Genomic DNA, 13907 nt, shown 5'->3' on the forward strand with positions numbered 1-13907 from the left:
TAACAGTATTAAAAAAAGAGTCAGTGTGTCAGTTTGGATATTAAAAGCAGGAACCGTTTCTCTCATAGTCAGTGATTGTGTGCATCTGTGCTCTTGAATTTCTTTGAGCGTACTGCGTGCTCGCTCTTTTGAATATCAGAACAGTTTCATTTGTCCTGGTGAATGGTTTAAGACAGACACAACAGTGTTTGCCTCGGGCTCTCACAGCTACCATTTGTTTTGCATGCAAACCATTTTATTCTGCAGAGGTCTTTGTTATTGTTTGATAACTTTTAACAGCTAAAACCTTCAAGTAAGTTTGAATAAAATATAAAACCACCTTGCTCCTTTCCATGCTCTCTGTTAAACTGATCATTCTCATTTGCTCATGTTTCTGTTTCCATAAGGCATCAGATCAAAGAGGGAGCACGGTTGATTGGCAAATAATGATTCATAATCTGACGAATCAGCATGAATACATGACAATGAAAACATCTGTGTGATGGGCTGTATTGATATTTATAATGAGGGATCACAGCCCAATCAATCTGTGGTTTGACACGAGGGAAATTACACTAGTAATCACTCAAGGTTATGTGATTCTTGTGCAGATCCAATATAATATAAGTATGCCATCAAACAGCAAAGTGAGCACCTTTGACCCGTGCAGACACCGATCTGCAGATGATTTAGGTTCCTATTTATGGTCTATTTTATGTTTTATAGATTGAAGTGTAAGTCCCATCCCATGATAATGGGTCAAGTAGTTTGGTGCATTCACGGCATCCTGCAGAGTCACATTTCAGCAGCTGCAGTGAAACAAGCTGAAACAAAAACCATCCCTGCACAAAAATAACCCTAATGATATGCACTGTGCTTTCATCAGCATCATTGTTAGCATATTTCATGGATTATCTCCTGCATGTCCTCATTTATTCACTGAGGTTGGGCAGAGACAAACTAAAAACTAAAAAGCTTGAAACAGTGACCATGCAAACCGGAGTAGAGCCTGGATTCACACTTTCAGAACGGATTTGGGTCAGTGGCAAATCCGTGCTAAGCTAAGGATGATCCTCTGTACATTTGAGGGATGTGTTGTCCTAAAACACAGACTGTACTCCCAGCTGCTACAGAGGGTCCTAAGTTACAAACTTATATGCAAATGTGTTCCAGGACAGAGATCTCAAAATGCAACACAGAAATGATAAAGTGAGTGGCATTCAGAATAAAACTTGGCTTGATGGAGTTTTAAAAATGTTGTTAGTTAAAGTCAATCTGATCTCGGCTTCATCCATTTAAAAGAGGGATTTTGTAGATTATAGCTGACTCAGGCTGTGTGCAGCACTTGAGCAGTGACCAGGAAGCAAACTTGCACTTCTTTAGCAACCCAAGTGTGGTTCCTTATGAGACTTGAACCAGTTCTTAAGCCAAGTCCCCAAAGACTGAGCCATTGTGACTCCTTAAATTGGCTTAAGCCGCGTTTCCACCAAGCAGACCGGTTTGGTTCATCTCAGTACAGCACGTATTTTGTGTTGTTTCCACTGACTTATCCCTGGACAGATCCCAAAATTACCGAGACAAAAGCCGTCCCACTTTTTGGGACCCTTTTGTGTCGGTGCCAGAGTGAACTCTCGAAAGGTGGAGCAACACACTCCAGGCCATTGATTGGTCAAAAGAATCGTCACTTACCCCCACAGTGGCTGTGTTTCTCCTGGTGGCACACACACTTCTCTGAAACAAAGCTTGATTGCACTATGTATCAAAGAGCTACATGCCAATCACAGAAAGGACGAAATGCTACATAGCTTCCTTCTATGCTCTTTGTTTTCTGTGTTGCGTTTTTCTTCTTCGTTGGATTTATTAGCGGGGTAAACTGTGTCACGCTGCTACGGTTTCACGCCATTATTTAACAGCTGCGGCTTTTAGCATGCAGCTTACACCCCACCTACCACGAGAGGGCACAGTTTTGCTGTAGAAACGCAAACAGGATCAGGCTTAACTGTCCAAACCGTACTGAACCGAACCGGACTGCTTGGTGGAAACGCAGCTTTACCATCTGCTGTTTAAACTCATAAACACACGGTCTTCCAGCTGGAGGGCATGTTCAGGTTAGAACCTGAAACCTTTAACCAAGCAGTAGAAAAATTTGGTATGTTTGTTAAAATGTTTCTGCTTGTTAGACTGTGAAAAGCTTCAATCTACCTTTTTACAAAATAAATAAATAAATAAATAAATAAATAAATAAATAAATAAATAAATAAATAAATAAATAGGTAAGAATTCTCAGTTATTTTGGGCCTGTTTATTCTGATGAAGGTGTTTATTTTCAGCATTTTTTGTTTTGGTTTGTGGTTTAACTGTAACCAATGACAATAACAGTCTCCTTTAAACAAAGCTACTGATACAGAACAGCTTGAAGAATGAAGACTTTAAAGCCTTAAACTACTGTTCAAATGAACAGAATGGCCGTCAGCCAGGAGAAATGATAGCAGGTAGAAGGGAACGGGCTGAAAAAAAAAACAGGAACGGTTCAAGCTGTCTGGAACACAACAGCACAACATGGCAAGCCGACAAAGTGAAAGAGACGGTGAGCTTTTCTTTCACTGTGTGCCAAACTGACAAAAACTAAAACAATTCAATTCAATTTAAATTAACTTTACTGGCATGAATGTAACAACTTATACTGCCAAAGCAAAACAAAAACAACTGTGGCAGCCGTTGTCAGTCTGACAAATACTGAAAAACTCATCAAAGGACACTGGCTGGACCCCAAGTTCTGCTGACATCTCCTTCCAGCCTCATAAACAGAAATTTAATGCAGATTATTACAAAAAAAAAAAAAAAAACACAAGTTAAAACAGTGTTTAACAAAAAGTGAGATATGTGCACTATTTGTTTGCTTGGTTTTGAGACGATAAAGTATGTGACATCTCAGCATTGTTTGTGGTCTAGCTAAAAGCTTAAGTAGGTTACGTTCAATATGCATTACATATGTACATTTTCACAGAACAGGAGTGTGGTAATGGGAAATGGCTGACGACTGTAAGTGCGGGTATTCATCCCCCTAGAGTGTCTGAATGTGTCAGTCCTGCTGTGTCTCTCTGCAGCTTCTGCAATACCAGAGTGTGACGGCAGAAGTGGTGCTGCTGCAGTATCACAGAGTGGAAGAGGAGTGTGAGGAGGGACTCTTAATGCTTTGTTAGCCAAGACCCAGGGGGCAAAATGAGTGTCAGAGCCCATCGAAAACATTTAGTTTACACCCTGTGTTTTTGCTTTTTTGCCTCAGTCCTCTGCACAATTTCTCATGTCTCCTCAACATTTAATCATGACCAGCCATGTGTGAGAGCTGAACACTTCATGAAGAGTGTGTGAGTATGTGTGTATGTGTGTGTGTGCGTCAGGGGGATAGGGAGAAAGTGATACAATGAAGAGAGCCTCTGCTGTAAACATGGTAATGCATCTTTAAGTATTAACATAAAGCTATAAATAAGTAAATGTGTTGAAGTATTTCATGGGAACTCCTCCGCCTTCTGTTTTTGTATATGCAGAAGTGGATGTTTGCATCCACAGAAGCATCTCTGCAGTGATATTTCCCATGAATTCAGTGAATTTGAGACATGTTTCATGTCACATTGTTTGCTCAAGAACACAAATTCAGAATATGTGATCAATCTAAACACATAATTTCAGGAAACTTGCAGTCGTGTAAACCAAACATTTAAAGTAATCATTTGTAGGTTACAGTAATAGTCACACCTGTCCAACTTGTTAACACAAATTTCTAATCAGCCAATCACATGGCAGCAACTCAATGCATTTAGGCACATAGACATGGTCAAGACGATCTGCTGCAGTTCAAACCGAGCATCAGAATGGGGAAGAAAGGTGATTTAAGTGACTTTGAAAGTGGCATGGTTGTTGGTGCCAGACAGGCTGGTCTGAGTATTTCAGAAACCGCTGATCTACTGGGATTTTAACCCACAACCATCTCTAGGGTTTACAGAGAATGGTCCCAAAAAGAGAAAATATCCAGTGAGCAGCAGTTCTGAGGGCAAAATGCCTTGTTGATGCCAGAGGTCAGAGGAGAATGGACAGACTGGTTGGAGCTGATAGAAAGGCAACAGTAACTCAAATAACCACTGGTTACAACCAAGGTCTGCAGAAGAGCATCTCTGAATGCACAACACATCCGACCTTGAGGCAGATGGGCTACAGCAGCAGAAGACCAAAACGGGTGACCCTCCTGTCTGCTAAGAACAGGAAACTAAGGCTACAATTCACACAGCAACACCAAAACTGGACAACAGAAGATTGGAAAAACGTTGCCTGGTCTGATGAGTCTGGATTTCTGCTGCAACATTCAGATGGTAGGGTCAGAATTTGGCCTCAACAACATGAAAGCATGGATCCATCCTGCCTTGTATCAACTGTTCAGGCTGCTGGTGGTGTAATGGTGTGGGGGATATTTTCTTGGCACTCTTTGGGCCCCTTAGTACTAAATGAGCATTGTTTAAAGTCCACAACCTACCTGGGTACTGTTGCTGGCCATGTCCACCCCTTTATGACCACAGTGTACCCATCTTCTAATGGCTACTTCCAGCAGGATAACGCTCCATGTCATAAAGCTGGAATTATCTCAGACTGGTTTCTTCAACATGACAATGAGTTCCCTGTACTCAAATGGCCTCCACAGTCACCAGATCTCAATCCAATAGAGCACCTTTGGGATGTGGTGGAACGGGAGATTCTCATCATGGATGTTCAGCCGACAAATCTGCAGCAACTGCATGATGCTATCATGTCAATATGGATCAAACTCTCAGAATAGTGTTTCCAGTACCTTGTTGAATCTGTGCCACGAAGGATTAAGGCAGTTCTGAAGGCAAAAGGGGTCCAACCCCGTAATAGCAAGGTGTATCTAATAAAGCTGGGGATTGTAAATTTTCAGTTTCAGTGTAGAGCACAAGTGAATAAAATCTTGTTGATTACTTTTGCTGCTGCTTGTCCCTCAAGATGAAGCATTTAAAGTCGAAATTCTCTGAGGTCTTCTCAGATTACTGCCCGTGTTACAGGAGTTTAATGTTGCTCCATGCCGTTTGTGAGAGCAGCAGGACAGCTGTGTAAATATATCAACTGTATTTTTCTCACATGTTCTGTACTGTTTTAAATTAATACATGTAGCTGACCAGAAATAAACTGCATCTACCCTGATTCCATGGACAAGATATGAAATATAATTCAAAACCAAACACAAAGAAAAATAATTGGAGTTGGTATCCTTCTGCCCTTGCAGTTGCTGGTTTGACTTTTGACTTTTCAATCTTTCACCACACTTCCTTTCTTTCTCCAAATGTCCGCTCTAATACAGACTGAAATTCACTAAAAATAGATTTGAAGAGACGAAAAAATAAATCAATAAAAAGACAATCAGTGTTGTGGAGGTGGTTCATCGGTGTAAACATCAGCCGATGATGGGCAGAGCGGGTGTAACACACAGCACAACAGCGGAGATTAAAGTGCTCAGCAGGTGGATCAGAGCCCCACAGAGAGGGCAGGAGGCGTTAGCACATGTGGAGGTCAGATTCACCAACCTGACCTTGGCTGCTTTGTAAATAGTGGCTGAGTTCAGCTTTTAGCACATCAAGCCTCCAACAAAAAAACATTGCCAGGTTATATTTCACTTTATTTGTTATTTTCATTAAATATCAGGAAGAAAATCCAGGAAATAACATCATTCTCAAGATGCTGAATGTTTATCCAAAGCCTGAAACATCTCACTTCTTAGAGCAGCAGAAAGATAAATCATACTTCATCACAAAACTTCATCAGTGCTTCAGTTGGGATGGTGATTGGAGAGCTTTAGGGTCTGTAAAAACCTTTAATAAGACTCATTTTTCATCAGATGTTAGCTTTGGGTTCCCAGATTTCATTACAGCTGATACATTTTTGTTACCTCTAAGACTGGTTTCCTTTTCATACAAAACAGCACCCTGAAATGCAAGCAGACAAACTCTCCACCACTTTACATTTTGATGTTTACAGAGACTGTTCTTATTTGTGATCAAATGTCCTTGTTTTTTGTTTTCTAAGTTATACTTTTGGGCTGGTTCCTTTTCATCCTGAGAGATAAAGGAATCTGAGTCTGGCTGCTGAATTCTAAAATACTTTGAAGGCTGAACTATTGCATACCAAAAGGGACAAAATAGCATGATACTTTCAAAAAAGGAACATGTCTATATTCAATCCTAATAGCATTGTGATTAACAGATTAAACTGGCTGCTGTTTTTGACACAGTAAACCATCAAATCCTCCTCTCCACACTCTCTGAACAGACAGATCCTTCAGAGTATCATGGCGAGGAGAAGTGTCTAACTCACATGGCTTATCAACAGGGGTACCCCAAGGGTCAGTGCTTGGTCCCCTACTCTTCTCCTTACACACCACCTTGCTTGATGCAGTGATCCACTCTCATGGCTTTTCCTACCAATGTTATACCGACGACACTCAACTTTTCCTGTCCTTTCCACCTGACAACACAAGTGTCTTGGCTTGGATATCAGCATGTCTGGCTGATATCTCCACAAGGATAAAGGAATGCCACCTTCAGCTAAATCTGGCAAAAACTGGGCTCATTGTCCTTCCAGCTTGTCCCTTGGTTCAACCACATTTCAGGCTCCTGATTGATTCCAATGAACTTGTGCCCACAAACTCTGCCAGAAATCTGGGTGTCACAATTGATGACCAGCTGACCTTTGAGGTTCATGTGGCCTTTACCTCACACAACAGGCCACGCAACTCCTGGTACATGCCCTTGTGATATCACGTATCGACTACTGCAACTCCCTCCTAGCAGTTCTCCCTGCGTGTACATTTAAACCCCTGCAGATGATCCAGAATGCAGCACATCTGGTCTTTAACCAGTCCAAAACAGCACATGTCCCCCCCTGATAATCTCTCTTCACTGGCTTCCAGTAGCAGCTCAAATCAAATTCAAAGTCCTTCTTCTGGCTTACAAAACATTGACAAGAACGGCTCCTGTCTACCTGGGGTCCCTTATCCAGGTCTACACTTCTCCTCGCCCACTATGCTCTGCTCCCAGCCCAGCACGGCTCTAACTCTCCAGCCAGACTCTTCTCCTCTGTTGTGCCCAAATGGTGGAATGAATCACCTGACTCTATACGATCTGCAGAGTCCCTTTCTACTTTTAAGAGATTTCTGGAGACTCATCTGTTTAGGGAACACTAAGGCACTTAATCTGACCCTTCCCCTCTTTGTCCTCATGGGTTGAATGAGTCAGAGGGTCTAAGACTTAGCTCTTAGTGAATTTTCAGCACTAGCTACTGAATGTTGTTGAGGTTGAAGTATATTGTTGCAGCATTTGAATGTGGTTAGTAGGCTAATTTATTCTACATTATTCAAAAAAAAAGAAGAAGAAGAAGAAGAAGAAAATGTGTTTGTTTGTTGTACTATCTAGGTTTTCCTTCTGTCTAAATTCTTGCTTGTGTTGTACGTCGCTCTGGACAAAAGCGTCTGCTAATTGAAACTGTAATGTAATAATAACACCTGTAGTTATTTAAAGCAATCAAACACATATCCTGCACTTTCACTTTTTCACCTTATATATAGATGCCTGGCACACCTGGCATAATTTTCCACAGTTTTTCCAAAACTTTCCCATAGAGGCAATTCAGACCTGTTCCTTTTGCCATGTGAAATAGCGAAGGTTGAAAAATAACACTTTCATCCTTTAGGTATGAAAGATTTCCACATAATTGAAGTAAGGCACTCAAGCCATCAAATCTGAACTTCAAAACATGGCACTCAAATACAGAGACACCAACTATCTGAGCTGGCTCTAGACCTGTGCGGAACATTGAGGTAATTCAGACATGAAGAGTGAAGAGTGAAAGACTAAACTGTAGATTATTCCGATGTTTGCATGTGTTTGTAGGTATTTTTACATAAATGCTCACATCAAACTGCTGGGACATTTCAAGGAGCACTTCAAGGGGCAATTACATGCACATCAAACATCCTCCATTTTGTCGGCTGGAGCAAATCATTCAGCACACAAACATACACCAGCAGCAAAATCATAAATATTGCATGTTCTCTTCCCTTATGGGAGATATATCAGAAAGATGTTGACATGCACCCACCTACCATCTGTGAATTTCACCCTTTAGAAAGAACTTGAACGTTGATGAACTGAAGCGTTCTTGGCTAGAGAACACAACAAACAGGAGGATCAAAGAGTTTTTGGATCCTGCAAAGATGAAATGTGATAAGTGCTGTTTGCGGCTTGATGTTGCTGCCGAAAGATTTTAAGAGAAAAGAAGCAACTTTTTCCCCACAAGTAACCCCTCATGGTCAATAATATAAATGACCTCTTGGTGCAACTAGCATGACTGAGGTTTGTCTTGGGTTTGTGGGGCCTGTGCCTTTTGCTTGAATGTCTTTGTCATAACCAAATGTTAATATTAAGAGAGTTAAAGAAAGAAATATGGTTTTATCACAGCATTCAGGTTTGTGTAAAACATTCAGTAATCCCTTAGGCTGTTTCCTTTTCTTTTTTTTTCTGAGGTATGAAAACTTTTATTTTTCTGACAGCCAGAGGGGATCATGCCAGGCAAAATAAACAGCTTGAGAGAAAAAGACAGAAGTATAAAATGAAAAGAGATTATTCACATCTTTGAGAACTTCAAAAGAAGCTGTTAATTAATAAAGATCTGTCTTATTTTTCTTACTAAATAATATAGGTTTATACATTTGTGGCTCAGAGCTTTACCCCAGGACCTAAGGGTCCCATATTATGCTGCTTTTCTACAGTTTATTATGGATCATTGATATCTTCATGAAATAGTAGTAACATGTTTGGTCCAAAAAGCCAATAAATCAAGCACAGCCGTATCATTTCCAAGCTCTCATAGCCCCTCCGCTCAGATCAGTCTGATTTAGTGGGCGTGGCCTTCATATGTAAATAAGCCACCGCTGATATGGCCCCGCTCTTCCGCGTCACAAGCTCCGAGTGCACAATGTTCAGAAAACAGCAAAGCTTGTTTACCGTAACATTACAGGCTAAAACAACAGGCTAACTGCAGCTAAAGTTAGCAGTCTGAAGTTAACACAGAGACAGGGGGGACACTGAGGAAAAGCTCTTACATCTGCTCAACAGCACACAGCATTTAAAATACTCACATTTCCAGGGTCCGAGGTTTGTTGGCGGATGGTTGGTAATGCGCCTGGATTCAGGACCAGTCTATTCACTAGCCCTGTGTTGTACTGTCCAAAGTTGGAAAAGCAGTCGGCTGTGAAGTGACTAGTGCTCACATGCACAGTTTTACTGAGTGTAGCTGGAACATTTCCTTGATAAATGAACTCTAGCCACTCAGTCTTGTCTTCTTCCGAGATGGGAAGCCTGAGCATGGAACTATGTGGCTGTTTACAGCCAAAAACAAAGCATTGATGGCTCTTCAACTTTGGCAGGGTGGGGAGGGGGTTCGGGGGTATCTGCTCCGGTGGACCAATCAGGTCAGACTTGCTCCTGATTGGTCAAAAAAGGGAATCGCTGACATCGGCAAATCCCCAAAATCCAAACAGCTCGTTTTAGGTCAGGATTTTACATTTACAAGCACTACTAAGTATAGGTTTGGTCATTAAATATCACATTTTGTGGGCTAGGAGGAAAGCCAAAGACCCACAAATTTTACTAAAAGACCTGATAAAGTGATTTTTGCATAATATAGGACCTTTAAAAATACATGATTGACTCAACAGAACCCTGACATCACAAACTGATGAACTTAATTTAAATCCATGTTCTATGTACTTTTGTTTACTCCTCCTCTCTTTTCTTCCCTTCAGTCTGGAGTGGAAGTCTTAAACCATCAGCTACAGAGCTATGAGTAAGATGGAGTTGACCTGACACTGCAAAGCATCAACAAACCTCTGGGCCTGTATCACGGATACAAATGTCTCACGCTGAATGAACCGCAGAGTGTATTTCTTCAAGGCTGAGACTGTCAGTGTGAATGATGCATACAGCTGTGCCATGTAACTGATGATTGAGTGAGCAGCCGCAGAGGGGAATCCAACGCAGCGGGATGAATCGATAACATCTGCTACAACAGCCTCAAATCAGGAATGGAAGTAACTGATAACACGGAAAAGAGCACAGGTTATATCTTATTGACGTGGTGATGGATGGAACAGTTGGACACTCTTCCAGTGGCTTTGTCAGCTAAAGAGGCTGCTTGTTGTCCTGCTGCACTGGACTAATGTTAAGAACTCCTCTGATTGAAGTGGCGAAGAAATCTACCAACAAAAATTATGCCTGCGATTCAACAAGAGGTTTAATCAGATAAGTAGGTCTGAAATCAATGGGCAGAGCTGCATTCAACAAGTGGACACTGAGTGTAGATAATCACCACAGCAGTAAGACCAAACAACCAAAATCAACCAGTCATCAAACCACAGGCACAAATGACCCTGTCAAGAGGAAATGATGGTCTGCAACAACATGGGAGGAACATAAAAGAGGAAATAAGAATAAACATAATCCTGTAAATCCTGAGAAAAGATGTGCCTTCCTGGAAGAAATACAGACATGCTGTCAATAAGATCATAAAAAAGACCAATGAAGCAAATACACACTCACATGGGGATGTCACATGATTGTTTCGTAACCTGTTAATCCTGAGAGATAGGACATCTTCACTTTGTAAAATTGCTTCATGGGTTTTCCCAGAGGGCGGGATCGTTATTTTGTTTGAAAACAAAGAAAGAGGATTTAAAACAGGCAGGGACATAACATAAAAGTAAAGTAATAATGTTTAAAACTATCGACAAGCATGAAATCTCACCAAAATGAAGATATGCTCACAGTCTGGTTTGACTCATGGCTTTGGTTCTATCGGGACCCTCTGGGACCTCCTTGTCAACATCTTCCCTCTGCTGACCAATGAAATATAGAAAAACAAAAACTTTTCAAAAGAAGCTGGTAAAACAAAACCGCACCACTACAGGAGCACCAGGTAAACAGAAACAGCTACACTCTAAGGTGTCCCACAGGGGTCAGTTTTGGAGCCTTTCTTATTTTGTGTTCACAAGCTCTCCCTGAAAATTGTTATGCGTATAAAACAGTGTTGATGTACCTCTCTGTCAGGCTGCTCGAGACTTGTTTGCGGTTTTAAATTCTCTTTTAGGAGATCTTAGGTGTAAACAGTTCCTAGCTACAGATGATGGACTCTGTGGTGTGTGTGTAAGGGATTCTGTTTTAAGATTTTTAAACTGTTTCACCACCACTTTGCATTCTTCTGATCCTCCTTTGCCTAAATCACAACAGGGAGTCTGGGTTCAGGATCCTTGAATTATTAAAGATAAGGGAAAAAAGCAACATGGTTGAATAACATTCACTAGAAATTAACCGTCCTGATTGAGACAAGGATATTTTAGATTTACTAGACTTACTTTTTTGGCACCTTCTGGTCAGGAATTACAGGCCAATGCAGTTTTGGGGGAACGTTTGCCACAGTGTTTTTATGCTTTATTTTCATTTTTATTTCTGATTTCTTTGATAGAAAAAATACTGATGTAATATCTGTCTCTATTTCTCTTAAAATTAATAAATACAATTAAAAACTAATGTAAAAGAAAAAAGTAATAAAAAAAAAATTAGTTATCCAATAATTTCAGTGTTTAATGAAATAAGACATTGAGCAATAAAATATCAAATTTTTAATAGGAATATAAGAAGATAAAAAATAACAAGGAAGTCAGTGTGTAAACAGATCAAATGCTGATCACCCTTCCTGGCTTTAGTTTCACAATTTGCCCGGTCCATATTGAGCACAGCTCACAACTGCTTCAGAAACCCACACAGGGGAACTGTGGTAGTACCATTCAACCACATTCTTTATACCTCGACAAATTATTTAAAAAGTTAAAATTAATTTTAAAACTTTATGAGAGTTCATTTAAACTTTTCATTACAACTGATTAAAGTAGTTAATTTAAAATTGATTTGGCTCCATTAAAACTGCAAAGGTATGTAATTCAAACAATAAAAACTGAGTTTGAAAACAAGTTAACATGCATCAGAGGACAGAGGAAGCAGTGTTCATTATTTACTTCTGATCTGTGATGCATAATAACACAAAAGAACAAAAGGAAGAAGAGAAGAAGCAGCTTTTTTATTATCATTATTTATTTATTTTTTAATTCTTGGACAGCCAGCCACAAATGTCCTCAGGGAAACAGCAGTGAGGCAGATTATATAAAAGCCCTTTCAAAAGTCAGAATATATTAATTTGAACGGGCTTTTACAAAGATGCAGATCAGCTTAAAGTGCAGAATTGAAAACAAAAAGAGGAAGAAGAAAACTAAATTCTGTTCACAGCAACAGCTGTACACTCGAAGCAAATGTCCTAACCCTGTTACGAAACAGGCCTGACCCAGACGGCCTGAGAGGGTTTGAGGGGTCACAGTGAGGCAGCAGATCAATGACGTCTCGCTCTGTGATGTTTATAAAGAAAAAAAACATTATTAATTAGTGACATGCAGGGTGATCTAAGAGCTGCATTTACTTATATCAGAAAACTCGAAGCTGAGCAATGCTGCTAACAAGTGGTGACTCTGATCATTGCACTCTTATTCTGCACTTTCCATCTCAGATCATGAAGCATGTTTATGCTGGGATACAAGCACATTTTTTGAGGCAGTAGAAATCTTTAGGGTTCACGTGGATTCTATGATATTGTAGAAGATTTACCATAAAACTTGGGGTTAATAATTCAACCATTTTGCAGAGCAGCCCAGGCTCCAAATCTGGAAAATTAAGATGCAATTGAAAATGAAAACAACTGTTTTTTGTTAGTCTGTTTTTGAAGTATTTGGAGTACAAAGTTTTTATTTGTCAACTTGATGGTTTCACTTTGAGAGACCTAAATTTTGGTAACATCTGAAGTTATGAGGGTGAGGGTTATGAGATAAAGTTGAAGTTTTAATTCAATTACTCTGTTGAATACTAACACAGACTATAAAACTTAAATGTATGCTGGTCGATGTGGAAATAAATTATTAATGTTTTATAATTGAGTCATCAAAAAAAAAAAAAAAAAATGTGAGTATAAAATGAAATGCTGAACATTTTGACAATGTGTCTAAATTGAGGCTGCCATCCATCAAAAAGGGATAAAAATCCCACTGAAACTTCCTCATCTGCAGTTTAAAGAGTTTGAAGAACAAATTACAGTCTCCTGCCTTTGGTGCCTCAGCTATTTTTCAAAGAGGAGGGAAAAGATTTACAGTTTGTCCTCAACAGCATCAAAGCAAGAGAAGAGATCAGCGAGGATTAAAATGCAGAAATCCCCCACATTGGCACGAAGCAGAGGATCATTAGTGAAACTGAGGAGAAAGGCAATCCCAGTTCAACAGTGAAGTTTTCTCAGGGTAGGCTAAAATCCTCCAAATGGATATCATTACATAAATTACAAAATTATTTATATAAAATAAAGGAATGAGAAAAAAAGAAGAAAGAAGAAGAAGAAGAAATCAACAGAACCCCTTAATCTCAAGGGGAAGGGGAGAGGTTGTGTTTACAACTCATTTGGAGATTTTTATTTATTTATTATTTTTCATTGTTCACATAATATAATAACTTAAAATAAATATATGACTTCTTACAAACAAAAATTGGCATTGGTTTAAAATAAATAAATAAATAAATAAATAAATAAATAAAAATATATATCCTTAGCTTTTGTCATCAGGTAAGATGACTGAATTGAGATACAAAGATCTAAAGATAAGGCATTTAATCAATAGGCAGATATAATTCTAAATCCCTTAAATAATCTAACAACATTTTAATGGGTATTACAACATTGCAGTGCTGTTTGTCATGCACTTATGTATGTTTTCCTTTCCT

This window comes from Halichoeres trimaculatus, unplaced genomic scaffold (genome assembly GCF_033239565.1).
Source record: "Halichoeres trimaculatus isolate MK-OKI-2021-1 unplaced genomic scaffold, fHalTri1.1 fHalTri1_scaffold_19, whole genome shotgun sequence".
Classification (NCBI taxonomy): domain Eukaryota; kingdom Metazoa; phylum Chordata; class Actinopteri; order Labriformes; family Labridae; genus Halichoeres; species Halichoeres trimaculatus.